General features: G+C 40.8%; 1 protein-coding gene across 1 annotated transcript in view; it reads left to right on the top strand.

The window, feature by feature from the left end:
• Positions 1–1676: 1676 nt before the first annotated feature.
• Positions 1677–6000, top strand: part of tbl1xr1a (TBL1X/Y related 1a) — a 39866-nt gene continuing 35542 nt past the window's right edge. Inside the window, exon 1 of the mRNA XM_020632319.3 lies at positions 1677–1968. The gene's annotated coding sequence lies outside the window, so the exon portion shown is untranslated. The remainder of the gene's footprint in view (positions 1969–6000) is intronic.

The following is a 6000-nucleotide window of genomic DNA, read 5'->3' as shown; positions in this document are numbered from 1 at the left end:
CTCTTTTCATTCATTCATTCATTCATTCAGCAGTGAAGGGCCACAAACACATCACAGTCACTTACCACTGCTGGCATAGCAGCATACCCTCCCGAAAACAAAACAAAAGCAGGCGGAAAAGTGTTCCAAAAAAACAAAAACAAAGTTAAACGATAGCAACACTCAAAATAGTAGGAACCCTCTTGTACCACAAACCTCCCCAGGCATGTGAAAATACAGGCTGAGGAAATGCACTGACTGCCCCCTGTATAAAAGTCATTACCCATCCTCCACTCTCCTATTACAGCCACGCTAAAGCTTTATACTCTACCCCAAGGCTCTCTGTCCATGTGTTCCTGTGAGTCTCTGCTGGAGCCCATCGTTGTTGTGTGTGTGTGTGTGTGTGTGTGTGTGTGTGTGTGTGTGTGTGTGTGCATGTTGATGAGAGTAGTTTGCAGTTTCTGCCAACCTGCATGAATAGAGTACTCATTTATTTATCATTGTTTATGTCTGCACAATAAACATCTGTATGCATCTTGCTACGCACTAGTAATGTTTCCTGTACAAGTCTTTTAATGCAATGTGGAATAAAATAAAAGGCCCCCCACGTGTGAACCTTTTGGATTAGTTTTCCCCCTCTGTACTGTCTGACCCTAATATTACAGTGTTGCAGAATCAATATGAATGTACAGAGATTTAAAGATGGCTCAACTGAGTTACAGTCTTTCATAGCTAGTTTCCTCATAAATGACATTTTCTGAGAGGTACTGGCAGGTGGCAGCTACAAGTCAAATACAGCATAGCCTATGGGCAGTGGCAGAGCCAGACTTTTTTGACTGGGGTGGTTTAACTTGGACACTGACTTATGAAAGGGGCGCACACACACAGTAATGAAGACAGTTTTTCTTTTATCGATATCCACTAATAAGATTCTGATTAATTACTGATTCATAACTGATCTGAAAACATGTTATTTTCTTGTGTTTAAAAAAAAAATGTAACACAGTAACGTGACAACCTACATCTCCCCCAGTTATTCACTTGAAAATAAAAAAGATTTGCAAAGTCATAATTTAAAGTAAGAAGATGAAATGTGTCGAATAGAAATGCAAATATCATGTCAAGAAGTCATTGTGCTGGCATTACCGCCGCTGGTCTATAGCTACTAGGCTTACTTTTGGCAGCATTGCTTCAACTCTTAATGGATTGCGCCTAATAAGCAGTTTCACTTCTGTAAAATGGCTGTGAAACGTTTCGAGAATTTGGTGGGGGAGGGGTGAAGCTTTTCATTGTTATTGTTCAGTAGCCTATTGCCATTTTAATGTTAAAAAAAAGCAATAGTACAAACAAAAATCATTAACAATACTGCATTATTTTGTTGTAACACTGAAAATAAAATATGTAACATAAAAAAAAAAGAGAAATAGTCTCCACCTTCCTTTTAAATTAAAAAATGAGCATGCCTACACTGACTCTACAAATGAATAAATAATTCTTTGAGATATTTTTTTTTTTCACAATTTATTTCACTTGATATGTGTACGATAACCTCAGCCCGACAACAACATCCTTTTCTACACTGCGACACCGATTTTGATGTTTATGTGACTGGAGTGTGCTTCCTGCAGCGAGCAGCTCAGGCCTACCTCATTTTCTCCTGGCGGGTCAGCTGCTCTGTGTTTCAGACTGAAGCCGTTGGCTGCTACTGAACCGTTTGGCTCTTTTCTCTACTAGCGCGCAAGCCTACAATCTAGACCCCACTGTCCATCAGCTCGTTTTTAAAGGGGATTTATCATCATATGTGCCCGTGTGTCCACAACACATCGTCATTGGGGATTCCAAGCACCGGATGGCCGGGTCTGAAGGCCGTTATAACGCTTTTTTCGAGGTTTAATTAGAGGTAGAAAACAGCGGTGGTGGAGGAGGAGGAGATTCCACATTAGGAGCACAGAGGAGCAGGCACCCCCCTTGTGTGATTTGGAGCTTTCGGTGAGTGTTTGTCCTCTTTTTACGCCATTATTGACGTTATAAATGATACCCGCGGGTGGAGTGGTCACACGTGTTTGTGTGTACGAGGTTTGGCGGGGTTATTGCGCTGTTTTGTGCCTTTATTTTTATATTTTCTGTCGGGTGTGGGGGATGGGCAGCGTCAGCGCGTGAGTAGGCGCGCACACCGTGCACGTGTCGGTAGGGCAGCTCGCGCGCCCTTCCTTCCTGCAACTCCTGTTAGCTTTTTGAATTACACCACTTTCACCACTTTTGTAGTTTTAAATCTGAACCATGCACCCATCATACATTATATATTTATTTCATGCTTTTACTGTTTAGACTGAACAATGCTTTTGTTTTAGTCAACTTTACCTTACTTTTACTTTATTTTAGTTATTCTATAGGCTACTTTTTAAATTAAACATTAGGATGAATCTTACTTACTTCTCACTTAAATACACTTTAAAACTGTTCTGATACATAAGAGTTAGAATGAGCTACTAATGCTGAAAAAGAAAACCACACAAAAACCTTTTAATCTAAAAGCAAAAATGTTTTTGGGGAACAATTCAAGCATTGTGTCTAATACTTTATTGACCTGGTGGAGTTGTTTGTGTCTTCCTGGACCATAGATATATTCTCACAGCTGAGAATAATGTTTGTGTAAAGAGTAGATTCTTATTTATTCTCAAGTGTATGGTCAAATATTATATATTATTGTAATATCTCTGTGTGAATCTTATTCAAAGCTTACTAGAGTGCTCTGCAGCTGGTTACTCTAAAGCCATGGGCCATGTGTGGAGGGGTGACACACACACACACACACACACACACACACACACACACACACACACACACACACACACACACACGGGCCACTTGCCAACCTTGTGGAGCTCGACTCAATGACACAATGTACCAGTCCCAGATAAGGGAAATACTCTGAATCTGGTTGGCCAGAATCAGGATTCACAGGCTAATTAGGTTACTGTATTATTAGGCCTGAATTGAGATTATTTATCTTTTTTTAAATCACACACAATGTCTTCTATCAGTCTTTTACCCACACAGGTTTCTGCCTGTGTTATTGTTGATATATTACCGCTCATGTTGAAAGTAGGTTATGTTTATAATAATGTATCAGAAGGCGTCCCAGTGAGGTAGATGTGCTGGATCCATTATATAATATATTGGTCAGCGGTGGATGTGTTGTATTACAACACAAACAATGCTCTTTGTTTTTGATTGTGCAATCAGATTGAGACGGAGGGTCTGTAGGCACGACAACGATTTCATCCAAAAAAAACCTCAATCTTATGTTTAGCTTTGGCTGTTCGTCTACATGACGACGGCATTTGGAAACTAGAAAACGGAAGCTTATAAAACAGGTCCAAGGAGGGCAATTTTTGAGAATGACACGTTTCCACAACCGTGTAAACTGGTATAACATTGTTCTTTCGGAAAATGGAGACCTTATGCGCATGACGGGCCATTTGCAAGTAGGCTCTTTGTACATGTGCATTATGGTCCCAGTCAATAGCCATGCCGGTAGGTGGAGTAGGCAGACTTAAATAACAATGGCAGAGTCTTGAGTTCTGTATGTGAAAATCTGCGGCTTGCACAACTCCATGGAGATATTTTCTCGACATGTACTGCCTTTGTTGCTTTTGGTCAATTGGAGTAATCTCCCCACCTCATCGTCCATCCACACAAACGTTGTGTGTTAACCATTTTTGTGTTTACACCTCTTCCGAAGAACGAGTATGCGCATGCGTGTGTTCTTCATTGAAAAGTCACACCGCCAACTACAGGCCTGGCATGTATACTACAGCGATTTCAGTAGGTTTGTTTATGTGCAAATATTTCTTAAATTTCCTTTCCCATCTTGGAACATTTCCTGCATTTTGTGCTGCCTGTTGTTTTGGTTTATGTCATAGAGGTGTTGACTAAAATGACAAATCTGTACAAGTACAACTTTTTTTTTTTATTCTAAAAGATGTTTCGACCATTGTGTCCATTTCTGAGTGGGATAATACAAATAGTAGATGCTAAACCTTCTCTTTGTTGGTTCCTTTCCCTTTTCTACTCTTGAAATGACAGGCTAAGTGGAGAAAAGGAAACAAAAGCCAGTGTCTCCCTGTCGTTGTTGGCATAAGAATACTGGCTACTGGGGACATCCATACATAGAACATGTACAAGCATTTTGTGGTAATTGTAGAGATGCCAGCCTCCCACGCCCACAGTATGTATTTACAGTGAACCGACATTGTTTCCCTCAATGCAAAACACAACTTTTTCTAAATATGACTTTTGAATTGGGGTGTGCGCCTTGCGGGTCAAATTTTGATGTTACAATTGCACCACAGCAACTTGCCTCTAGTGGGAGCTGTATCTCTGATTAGTGCATGCTCTTCCCGCTCTTTTACCAGGACGTAAACCAGCACAGTGAACAGATAGCAACTCAGAGGAGCACCCCGTCTCTGTTAGTGTACTGACGTATAAAATTTAGATAAAAATGCATGTAGCCTGTGTTAGGTTAAACTGCCGTATCAACTGGAGCGGTGTATGACCACATTTAGCACAGGTGTGTGGCTGTAAACCTGCAGGGAGAAGCTAAGGACTGGCGAGGCTACCACTGCTAGCGTTGGCCGCACTTGGCAAATCAATTAACATTGTTTACCTGCAGACAATAAAAACTAAATATGCTCAATTGTGACAGCTTCCAGAGTGTGTTTTCTTACCTTTGGACTAGTCTGAAATGTGTGTTTAACGGACTAGGAACATGATGCCACTGTGTTGTGATGCCTTACTGCAACAAGCTATGCATTAAAGAAAAAGCATTGTACGTTGTAGAGAGAGAGCTTAGTAACATCAATACAGTCGTTAGTTTGAGCTCAGTTCGGGTTGATGTTTTTGAGCTGTGCTTTTCAGTCCTTTTTAAGATAAGCTGGAGAATACTTTGAAGGTCTGAATGGCTGTAATTAACTTCTTGTACATTTTACAACCTCCGCAGCTGATAAGGTTGATTGGTATTAGCGGCTCTTTGTTAACGAACAAGCTTGTTGACCATCTTTACATTGACCCCTTTTCTCTGTCTGTAGTGCAAGCTAAAGCACCTCACTGCCCCTTCCCTCCGGGATTATAAATAGGACAATAGAGAAATCTGTTGTGTCCCTGTTACTATATAAAGACTCACTTCTTTTGCATTTTTTTCATGGTAATGTAGAGTGAGAAGAAAGCACTTACATGCAGCTTAACTAGGCTGAGACCAGAAGAGTCCCTGAAATACAATAGAACGCTTACATTATAAACTGAATTAGCTTATTAGAGTTCTGTGTCGCTTTCCCAGAGCAAACGCTGAGAACAGGACACAGAAATCTGGTTATTTTCAGAGCAGGCAGCTGAGTCATGTTACGTACACAGGACACATTGATTAGTTGGCCTTATTAAATCACAGAGGAAGAGTGCTGGAGTAGTACAGTTATGTAAGCGGTGCTCGTCAGTGTTGTGAATTGAAGAGGGAAAGACAAAATGGACAAAGAAGTGCAGTGAGTGAAAATGTCTTCCTCGGTTAGGTAATGGTCTGACAAGAGACGGAGAGACGCACAAATATGGAGCAGTGGTTTGAATGCTTGAGTGAATTAAATGGACTAGTAGATGAAATACAATACTGGGTGGTGTTGGGGGGGGGGGGGGGGGGGAGGTGTGGCAGAAATACTATAAACGCATAACTATGTAATCCAATGCAGTACAAAAACAAAACAGAGTACAGCGTCTGGAGTGAAAGTTACGTCACAATCTGCTGAAGCAATTTTGATAAAAATCACTCAGCGAGCTGATGGAATGCTGTGAGGGCTTCCTGAGGTTAATCAACACATCATCTTCAAGTGCCTTACTTAAAACCATTTTTTTTCCATTAAGACCTCAGTGGGTCAAGGTAGCCTGTTTATATGCAGACCTTAAATGATTATAAGGATCATTATTCATCCATGTAAGCATTGCTGACAAACATTACATCCATTAAAGATCGTC

This window comes from Labrus bergylta, chromosome 6, assembly GCF_963930695.1.
Source record: "Labrus bergylta chromosome 6, fLabBer1.1, whole genome shotgun sequence".
NCBI classification, from domain to species: domain Eukaryota; kingdom Metazoa; phylum Chordata; class Actinopteri; order Labriformes; family Labridae; genus Labrus; species Labrus bergylta.
The sequence above is the reverse complement of the archived record's forward strand: the minus strand, read 5'-3'. Positions and strand labels throughout refer to the sequence as shown.